Source organism: Vidua macroura, chromosome 5 (genome assembly GCF_024509145.1).
Source record: "Vidua macroura isolate BioBank_ID:100142 chromosome 5, ASM2450914v1, whole genome shotgun sequence".
Lineage (NCBI taxonomy): Eukaryota > Metazoa > Chordata > Aves > Passeriformes > Viduidae > Vidua > Vidua macroura.
In genome coordinates this window covers 50,993,336-51,005,175 of record NC_071575.1, presented here as the reverse complement: position 1 = coordinate 51,005,175, position 11,840 = coordinate 50,993,336, and positions in this window count along the sequence as shown.

Here is an 11,840-nt window from a genome sequence, read left to right as displayed (position 1 = left end):
GTTTAGTATGTAAAACACAAAATTGACCCTTTGTGGGAAGATAAATGCCTGCCCTTACTGAAGTGAAAGGGTTTGATGCAGCAAGAGAACTTAATCCATGCAAAAGCATAGCTAAGTAACAACATCCTATATTTATTAGGAGAAAAGCTAGGTGAATTTAGGGGAAATCTGGATTCATGGCATCACTTTCTTTTATGCTTAGTTGCGGCTTTAATGATTTTTAAAGAAAAAAAAAAATGTTGTACACATGTTTGGGAGCACATTTCATGCAGCTGAAGTCTAAAAGCAATACTGTAAACAAAGACACTACTATTAGAACCACAGCTGAAATATGGTCATAGAGTAAGTCCCTACCATTTGTCACATGACCAAAATCCCAGGACAGCACAGACATTGGGACGTGTGACTTCTCCTCATCTTTTCAAGCTTGGGGATAGCAAAATTCTCAATGAGGCCTACTGTGCCAGGGTATTTTATGTGTGTTGTGGTGCCCAGGAGACCAAGGAACACAGCTCTTGGGGCTGTGTCTCAGCCATTTCCATTAGTAATGGCATGTGCCCTGCATCTGTTAGTGAAACAGGAAAATGAAGCTTGGCTATGCCAGCAGAATGACAAAGTACTAGTAGGGCTGGCTGCTGTCTGCAATTTCAGAACTCCCCCTGTTTATGTGTAGTGGTTTATTGTAATGTGAGTCTTATAAAAATAGAGACCTGCTCAGAAAACTGTTCACTGTAGTGCTTTACAGTAAGGGATGGCAGGGGGTTGTGAGGTAGACTACAAAGGAAAATACAATTCAATGTGTTCACTATCTATTGAAAAGAAATCAGGAACTTATTTATCTACCTGTAGTCTTTAGTATTTTTTAGACGAATGAAGAAGCTCATATTTTTAATTTCTTCCCATGTTAATTCATTTTGTATAGTCAAATGAGTAGCCACACCAACTTCAGTAGGATTGCTTATATAAGTGCTGTTTATCATGACATACCAATGGCACTGAGTTTAAGCTGACATTTAAGAAGTGATAAACCAAGAGACCATAAAAAAACAATAGAAAACTTCCTGTTGTTTATAAATGCAAAGAATTGACTCTATTGATTAACTCAAGTTTTAGAACAACCTAATTAGAACAGCTTCTGATAAGGAAACAGGGATTAATGACTGTTTATTGGAATGCAAATACAGTGAAAAAGAACTAAACACCAGCTGTGAACTCAAAGTAAAAATTCAATTTGTGAATTACAATCAACATTGCTCAAAAAACTCCTTTGCAACTACAGAGCTGCTTAGCACAAGAAGCGAAAGGAGGCCACAGGAGCTGCTGTTTTCTCCTGTTTATATAATGTTATTAATGTTGATGGCTTTTCTCCAGCAAATGTTGCATATAAATCATGTTTCATCACTGTGACGGAGTGATGGCACAAAGGAATATTACAGATGCCCTGTGATCTACCTAAAGCTAATTGCTTGCCTAGGTTTCATTAGTTTTCAGCTGACAGGAAAAAAAAAAGCTGAAACATAAATTTATGTTCTGATATGCACTTCTCAGATGGGGGTTAAGATTTTCAAATCTCCCTCTCCTGCACTCATGCATTCCATATCTCTGTAATGCCCTTTTTCTATTCTAATTGCTTTTATCTCTTCTCATATGTAGAGCTGTTTGACACCTGACTCCATCATTTCCATCTTCGTGTTGCAGCTGCTGTCTATCTGTTGATAACACCCTTTCCTTCTTCCTTCCAAATCCATTCTATCCTCTGAGCTGTATAATAGCTGGAGCTTTCTGCACCTATTTAGGACTGTCACAGTTCTGTGTTTACTTCAGTACTCTGATTTTTAACTCTTGTCTAATACAGTGTTTCTGGACTTACAGTCCTTATGTTTTGTTTCTTTGTTTTCAAGAAGGACACATTTCTAATGATATTATTTGAAAAAATCAGGAAAGACCTACCGAGCCCACCACTAGATTGTTATTCCAGGTCTCAGCTACTGGTAGGTTCCTGTGCTTTGCTTTCTCACAAGGGAGCCTCCCTACCTGTGGCACGCAGAGGTTGCAGATGTAGGTCTGTGTTTTTCTCAGGGCTCTCAGAACTTCCAGACAGAATGACAGCTAAGTGGCATCCACCAGAGCCTACATAAAACTGCAAGCCTGGGTAGCTCTTAAACTACCAGAAAGGAGCAGTTTGCTTTTCTTTGGCACCTGCTCCTGCTGCACTCCAGCAGTCCTGTGTGGCAGGCCAGAATCCATTCACCACGGTGCACTGCTGCGAGCATGTGTTGTGGATCGCAAAGTTCCCAGCAGTTCTGGCTGCCATTGTCAGTATCAGGCCTGCTGGTCTCCTCACATGCTTTCAGCTCTTTTATTGTAATTCCTCCTCACATCCTGTTTGTTGCCTGCTATTTTTCTGCTGTTGCAGCTGTTTTTCCATTCTTTCCAGTCCACCCAGTTTTGCAGTCCAGCTGTCCCTCCCAGCTGCCATGGACTCCACCATCTCCCAAATTCCACACTTTCTGCTGCTGCAGGGGCATCACCCAACAGCCTCACTCTCCCTCTGCAGGAAATAACTATCATTCCTGCTGTACTGCACACCATGGCTATTGGAGGACATTAGTTAAATAACTGAATTGTCTTGAGACTGAGCACTATGTAAGGATTACAGCATGATTGTATTTTTTCTGAGCAATCAACTTTATGTAATGGGAAGCTCCATCCAAAGCTGGATCCTAGGAAAAAGCTGTGTCGGAGTGTTAAGTACATAATGTTACCCTAGTCTAGTGCAGCACTGTGCAGGAACTTCACACTTGCATGAAACAATCCCTCAAAAGGGCAAATTTGGCCCAGGAATATTGTGCCTGGATGGTAATCTCTCTTGAGAAACCAGTTTCCTTTTCTGCTGATTACAAACTCTTGGATTCTGAGATTGACATTCCTGTATCACAGCTACAATGTTATTACCACTTTGAATACATATGGTAATAAAATTTCAAGGAACTCAGCTGTTCTCCCTTTTTTGCCCCAAAAAATCAAACCAAAGAGGTAGACTCATTCTTATGCTAAACTGCAGTACATCTTCTCTCCCTGGTAAGAAGTTAGGGTATTTGCCTTCTGTCACAAGGTCCGTCCTGTAACTCCTCTGAGTCTGAACTCCAGTTTCTTGAGTGCCTCAGTCCCTGCACAGCTCTTGAAACCATGAAAGAGGTGATTCCTGGGTTGTCCTCACATATCTGACAGTGTAAGCCCAGAAGCAGTGAAGATTCATGCCTGCCCTCAAAATCTGCATCCTCTTCTGGGTCAGCTGAGCTACTCCAGTCAATCATAATGCCATTATTTTGGCAAACTTCTCAGTTACTTCCTTCCTCTGCTGCCACTTGCAACTTTGGTGAATTTGCTCCAGGGACAAAAAAGGCTACAAGAGCCTTCTGGAAGAAAATCCATGACCCCAGATAATTAATTGGTTTTAACAATCAACAGGAAAATGGAACTGCCATTTATCTTTCAGCTTGACTTTGTGTACAGACTCAGGCAATTATATCTCCATCTTTTAGTTAATTTTATCTACTACAGACTCAGTTAAATTTGCTTGCAGATTTCAGTTATTTCCTGAAAATCTGCAGGATATGAGCAATTGCTGTTTATATATTCATCACTGAAATGTTTTATCCTGACTTCCTAAGGAAATAAAGCTTACATGAGCAATCCATATGTTTATGTGAATACTTCTTTATCTGTTTTTTTCACTCTGCTCTGTCTCCATAGAATTGACTAATTTCAACCTAACTGAAAAAAAGAAAAGTTGTTCTTTTAGAGATTAATTTTGTACTTACTAGATACTTGCCTGCTGCTTATAGTTTTGGATTTTTTCTCCCTTTCACTGAGAAGAGGATTGCAATATGAACCTTCCATATATTAGACTCAATAATATCTACTCAAAAGCAATGAGTACCCAAACCACAAAAAAAACTTCTGCTGATGAACATAACTTATGAACAAGGAACCAACATAAGCAGTTTTGGTGCTCACAGAATGTCCAGGTTTGTTTGCTTGATTTTCTTGCCATCCTGAATGCTGGACCATGTGGCAGTAAGTTGGAAAGTGATTATCTTAATGATTACCTAAACATTTTAAGTAAAAGTTGACATTTCAATTGCCTTTAAGTATTTATCTGTAGTGAAAGACATTTTCTGCCTTTTTTTTTTTTAGATTTATACATGTATTTTTTCAATCAGGCCAGGACATGCTTGTGCCTGGAATTGGCTCATAGCTACTAGTTTCCACTAAAAAATGCTATAAATTTCTGGTATGCCATGAGTGGCAAGAAGAATGTGGGATATTACACCATCCATACCCTGTGCTGATCAGAAGATGTGTCCTCTGAGAACTGACGTCTACAGATGGAGCAGGTAAAACAATAAAAGAGCTGAACGATCTTGTGCTCAGAGCACACATCTAGGAGATGACAATGCAGTTGTATTACTCTCCACTCAAATTCATGCTCTTGTAGCCTTTTTTGTCCCTGGAGCAAATTCACCGAAGTTGCAAGTGGCAGCAGAGGAAGGAAGTAACTGAGAAGTTTGCCAAAATAATGGCATTATGATTGACTGGAGTAGCTCAGCTGACCCAGAAGAGGATGCAGATTTTGAGGGCAGGCATGAATCTTCACTGCTTCTGGGCTTACACTGTCAGATATGTGAGGACAACCCAGGAATCACCTCTTTCATGGTTTCAAGAGCTGTGCAGGGACTGAGGCACTCAAGAAACTGGAGTTCAGACTCAGAGGAGTTACAGGACGGACCTTGTGACAGAAGGCAAATACCCTAACTTCTTACCAAGGAGAGATGTACTGCAGTTTAGCATAAGAATGAGTCTACCTCTTTGGTTTGATTTTTTGGGGCAAAAAAGGGAGAACAGCTGAGTTCCTTGAAATTTTATTACCATATGTATTCAAAGTGGTAATAACATTGTAGTTGTGATATTCTCAAAGATACAGGCAATTGTTCTTTCTGGGGAAGCTAATTTAGATGATTTTTTTTTTTTAAGATTTATAGAATTGATGAAAATACAGACGACTTGGAGAGCACAGAAGTTCCTCTCCAACTGTCCTATTGACTTCTGTTATCTGATTTTTTAAACTTTCACATGATCTAAATATACCTATTTTAGAAGTATAGCTTAGCTTACAAATGAACAGATCCTATTCCTTACTGGCTTGCATCAGCATACTTTAAGGCTGTTATGGTATATAATTTTTCTTCTGAAATGCAAATTCATGGTCCCACATGCGGTGAGCCCTGTCGTGTTAGTTCCTACAGAAATAAAGAGTAAAAGGTGATGACAGGCTAAGTTAATACCTAATTTGTTTTTCATATCATGCACTGAAGGAATAACCTTACTATATTTTTAGATGAGTTCTAAAGGTTTGCCATCAGCACATACCATAACGATGTAAGAAATTGCCTCATTTTTGCATATATGCAAAAATCTCTACTGGAAGCATGTACAGGGTTATTTGAAAATGCACTGTGAAAGCAGGAGAGGCAGTAAGTGCCATTGCTGTCCATTTTAGAAGGATTGCTCTTCTTCCATTGCAGTCCATTTTAGAAGGATTGCTCTTCTTCCAAGTTCTCAAACTTATTCTGATATATTTCCTATATGATTATATTTCTTCATATTTCTTATTCTGATTATCTTTCTTTCTTTCTTTCTTTCCATTATTCTGATATATTTCTTTTCAAAAGAGAAATGTAAGCCTTCAATATTTTAGTGCACATGGAGAGATTGCCTTTCTATGTGTCAGTATTGTATTTCAACAAAATATGAAGAGAATTACACAGTCAGAGTCACTTTGGACTTCACTGGCATAATAATAGTTGCAATGAACAGCCTACTTTCAGGGTAGCAAGTGACAGGAATGCCACAGCTTTTCTAACATGAACAGAAGATCTTACAAAAGAGTTAATTTTCATGAAGAGGTTCTAATTTAGAAATTCTTCACCTCTCATTTTCATGCATGTTGTTGCAGAACTGTCTGGTCTTTTATATTTGCATATTGTTATATCTATTAAATTTATTTGTATCCCAGAAGTTATAAGAAACAGGATAAAAAAGCCCCTTTTTCTAGTCTAACCTGATATTATCTTTCATTGATAGGGAACAGATTTAATTTTTAAAAATCTTATAAATCATTAAAAACTCATTTCAATTTGACTGTGATTATATTTATATTCTGATAAAATTAACATGAAGAATTACTTTTGTTAGCAGTGAAATTTGGTACTCCATGATTGCCAATGTTCTCTACACAGAAAGGGAGATTCTTTCTTGAAAAACTTGACAGAAAGTGCAAAGATTTTCATATATCTTCCAAGACAATCTTTTACAAATTTTTGAGAAAAATCCAGTAGCTCCTAGACTATATGCCTAAGGCATAATTTTAAAACTATCAGGTCACACAATGTTGTAATTCAATAACAACTGCTAATAACATAGTAAGAGATGAATATTTGGTGAAGATAGAAATAGGTCTTTTTTTTTTTTTATTGTGTATGTCAACCTCTCTTTGCTGCAATTATGTCTGGCCTGTTTTTCCATTTTGAGGCTAAATGCAAATTCAGATTATAAATGATTCTTTCTAAAGAATACTTACTGGATAAAGAAAAGCCTAAAACAGTATATCTTAGGAGTTATTTTCTTTTGTAAACAGGATCAACACAAACAGTGCTGCCAGATGAGAATGATTAATGGTTCAAAACACTATAGATCTGCATTATGTAATGCATCTCATATCCTTGAAATGAGAATTGTAATTTGTCATTGTTGTCTAGAGCTAAAATTGCAATAAGTAATTTGCAAGAATAGATTGTAGTGTTTTATAATTGCTTTTTAAAATTCATATGGTCTTGAATAAATATTAGATCTCAGAGCAATGCATTAATTTTCTGTGTAGTGACATGCAATGGCTGGAAAATCAATTATACCTTTATTTTTTAGCTAAAATGACCTCCATCATATTTCTCATATGGTGTGGTACCCTATAGGCAGTACCAGAATACAAGCACACTCCTCCCAACAAGAAGTACTCATTTTCTACTTTTATTTCCTTATCTCTACTCATCCATGTGACTGGCAGGGTTCACAGCTAACCCTTGAGGTCAGAGCACATTCTGACTGCTCATGGGAATTACTTTTTGGTCTGTTGTCAGCATGCCCTTACAGGGGCTGTTTTCTCATGGGCCCTCTCCAGCACCTCTCCTTGCCATTGCTGTGTGCCCCTCTTTCAAACAATGGCCTTCGCTCATTCCAGATACAATTGTAGGCTGTAGAGTTCATTAAAAGGCACATGATAATTCATACTAAGAGAATTTCTCTCTCTGAACCTCTCTGTACTCAATTATAGAATTGCAAAAAAAAGAAAAAAATCATGTAAGAGATGCCAGATAGAAAAACTTGATTCACAGCAGTTTGTTTGTTTGGAGTGTTGTTGTTGTTATTGTTGTTGTGGGAATGCACTAAGAAACCAACATTTTGTGTTGTGATATGGTCAAATGTGCCATAATTGTCTGAATGAGAAATTCCATTAAATCACTGACTTGTGGTTCTGGAATTGCTCAGTGACCTCAACTGCTGGAGGACAGCTGTAGCCTGCCTTCTTTATTTACTGATGCTGGCTCATAAATGTATCTTGCTAGCTTGGACAACAGAGACAGGTCCCTTGTGGTCCACTTTGTTGAACTTGACTGAGGAATGTCTGCCCCTGCAAAGAAAAATATTTGGTTTCCAACACAGAACTAGAAGTTTCTGTGCCAAATGGGACAGTGTTTGGAACAAGCTAGAACGGAATGGAAAGAAGATTAAATTATTGTGATAGGACTGAAAGTTATTAAATAGGTACCTAAAACTGAAACACACCTATACAGGTAATTGTTTACCATCAATGTTCTCCCTTTTCTATTTTCAATCAGTGTTAATTGCATGAAACTACTGTATAGTCATTACTTGGTAGTTTCTTTAAAAAAATATAGGCACATTTCCTTAAATAGGCAGCAAGCAATATGGCTACATCAACCTGTTTAAAAGAAGACAAGTGTATGTTACATCAGTCTTCAAAGACTTTAGAGGGTTCTGCAAAAATTCATAGTAGCCAGAGCTAAATACCTTTGTATGTAGTGTCACATGTACATTTAAAGTACAGTCTGGTGGTACTTTGTGTCTGCTGCCTGTCTCAAAGATGTGAGAACTTATTCGCTATTAAGAATAAATATATTTTATGGTTTTTAGTTCAGAACCAGCATATATGAATCAAGGAAAACTGTTGTCATTTGATGATGAGTTCAGGATTGACTTTTAGTCACCCCCTTCCAAATGCACATCCACTCCATATATGTATATATATGTGTGTGTGAGTGCACATGTACATATACATGTGTTGGCAATGGTACTCAGCACTTGTTCATGATGAAATTTTTTCATTATCTGTCCCTGCATAATTCATTTCAGTTGGCACAATATAGACTTAGAGGTTCAGAAATTGAAAGAGATAGGAAAAGAATGCATATCTTCAGTGAAGACATGTGTGTGATTCTATACAAAATTTTTATACGACTGAGTTGAAAAAGAGCAAAGAGAGCATTGTAAAGGTAAGCTATAGAATTTAATGCAATGTCATAAACTTGTATTTTATTAATTTATTTTTGAGATTACATTAGAAAGTAATGGTCACATTATATAATCTTGTGAGATAATGTCAAAAAATAAAAAAGACGCATGCTCGTATAAGTTCTGTTAGTTTTAATTTCTGTAGAACCCTGCTAACCTCCTCACCTCTGGTGAATTCTGAGGGATTTTCTGTAGAGACTTCTCTTTAGTCTCTTCACAGGAAGGCTGAAGGCATGGATACAGCTGGACAAGACACGTGCCTTATTCAGTGAATTACTAGTAGCTATCATTTACTGCCTTACTACAGCAGTGACAAAATAGTAACAGAGAACAGAACTCCCATATCGGGTAACATACACACACCAGCTGTCCCTTTAACCCACTGCTCTCCTCTTTTCCCATAAAACCTTTTTTTTCCATCTTTAGATATTATATGTTTTTCCCTTATGAATAACAGATTATTTACAATGTCACATCTTCAATACCCAGTGAATTATGGAAATTCTGTTATTATAATAGAAATAAAATGCTTCACATTAATAAAAGACACGCAGAAGTTTGCCTTTCATGTTAGCATTTGTGCAATTTTAAGAAATGGCTTTGCATCATATACACAGGTGCCATATGATGCAAGGAGTTACCATGGACGCAACAACATTGAATGGCAAAATCAGGCTTCATAATAGTTTTATCTTAATCACCTTCAGTTTTTCCATATGTTCCAAGTATTTTACAACATATAGTGAACATGAAGCATAACAGATCTGTGGATTGAAGGATGGTAAATTTCATTTGCACAACTTTTCAATCATTACCATCCTGTTTTAGTAATAAAACACTTTTGTTCCTATCATTAATTGTATAGAAAAAAGTAAAGACAGAAAGCATGTATGTACTTTTTATACATATCTTCTTAAGATAGTGTGAGGAAATCTCTCCCAGTGGAGACTTTATTACTTAAGACTTGTATAAATCACGGTGATCCCATTAAAGGTCCATCTCTGGTGCCACACTGTGTTTTATGGAAGAAAGTTATGGTATAAAATGGTTAATTTGAGAGGGGACTCAAGGTAGCACAGAACCTGTTATTTGTCAGGTGAGCATGGCCACTGTTCTACAACTTTCAGACTGCTATCAAAGGATGCTTCCTTCAGTGAATATAAATTTCGTATATGAAAGAGCTTTCATTTCATTCTCTGTATTATAAAATTTTCTTGAAAGAAAAAAGAAAATGTACAAGATATAGTGCTATTCATAAAGAACATAAAGTTTACAAACAATTCAGATTATTACTTTCACAAAATTGCATCACTCAAGCTTAGTGACCAGCTTACAGAACTAACAAAACATTCTTAAACCTTCATGGTCTCAGGTTTAGAAAAGAATAACAAACAATGGTGAGAAACTGTCAAAGTTTAAGAGTAGAATATGTAGCTGGTAAATATGTAGGTTATATTTTAGACTGACAATAGCATGAAAAAACACTAACATGACTGTAAATAATCAGGTACACATTTAAACTAGGGTCATGTCAAACATAACTCCCATTTTTGTTGTTCAGCCACCTAATTTTTTTTTTTTTTTTTAACTGGGAAAGCTTCTTTTTTCCTGTGTTTCTAAGTAAGGTACAGTCTTAACACCTTGTATATAATGGTTTGAAAAAATCCTGCTCACCTCCAGCTGCAATTTAATCATCGCATGGCTTCAGAGAAGGAAGGCACCAGTGTGGACTAAAAATGGGCAGATAGAGAGGAATTTTTAGGAGATGATTTCTCTTACATCAGGTGGTAAAAGCAAAGTTTTACTGAGGAGTGCTTACTGGAAAATTAAAGACTTACCTGACCTTCTGAAAAAATAAAGACAGAACATAAGAACTGTCAATATGGGAAATAAAAGAAGAATGGCAAAGCTTACAATGAGGATCCCTAAGTTGCTGTAAGATTTGAAGACCAGAATTCAGGATACAGAAAATGAAAATGTTGATGATAACATTGAGGGAAGAATTAAAATAGATTTATAGTATGAAAGAGGGGCAACATGGCACAGAGTTGAAAGAGAGTATTAAAAAGTCATGGTCACTCATGAAAGACCAACATAAAGCCAGTAAACATGTTGGAAATAATGGCTGGTCAAAAGTAGTTTGGATGGTCATCTCCTAGACTGGTCAGTGTTTTAATGAAAAGAAAATTTAACTGAATGGATATTTAGTCAAGAAATGCAATAACTAGCTTTAACATGTTTTTTCAGAATTCTTTTTCTTAAGTGATTGCTCTCTTCCTTCATCATAAAAAAATTAAAATGTATTATTCTACTGTTGAAATTATACTTTTACTTCCCTTTACCTCTAGTCTCCTCGAAATTTGTTACCAGTGAAGATTTTCCCTCTCAAGAAAATGTTCTGTGCTTCTCTTGGCTTGCTAATAGTCAAACATAACATCTGGCATTAGATTTTGACACAACTGTGGACTTATTAGTTTATAAAGCCATATCAAAAAATGTCATTGTCCTGCAGTTAGTTACTATTTAAGAAATGGATTTTATAGGCAATAGAGGATTTTTTTATGAAAACAGAACTGAACATTCTGCAATGAAAACTGCCATTCCAAGTTCCAGAAAGTATATTCTTGGTGCTCAGTTCAAGGCTGTGGCCAGCACTAATCATTGTAGCATCAGTACAAAGGTGTTGTTATGATAAGACACAGATGAAGTTCTTTTTCCTTATCTCCCAGACCCTGTAACTCCTTATAAATCCAAAACATCCCCAGAAGTGTCCCCAAAAGGTCTACTACTATTTTAATCAGTTTTGTGTCTAAAATACTGCTGCATGTAAAATTTGTTCTGCTTCTATTTTTAATGTCTTACTGGATTGAATTAAATATTTTTCAATAATTAGGAAGCATGAATAGCAATCTAGGTATTCAGCTGCTGAGAAACCTGAAAATGCATTCTAACTTGGAAAACAGATTGACGTTTTCATTCATAAAAATAATTAAAAGGAAAACACAGGCTAAAAAGATTACCTGAGGCAGGTCTCATTTGCAAAAATAACAGCAATATAAACATTTATTACATAAAAGCCAAAGTAATTAATATCTGTACAGCCAAGTGCATAAAGAAGTAGTTCATACACAGTGAGAACTATAGCTATTAAACTAGTTTATTAATCTGTAAAGCAAATTTTGTGATCA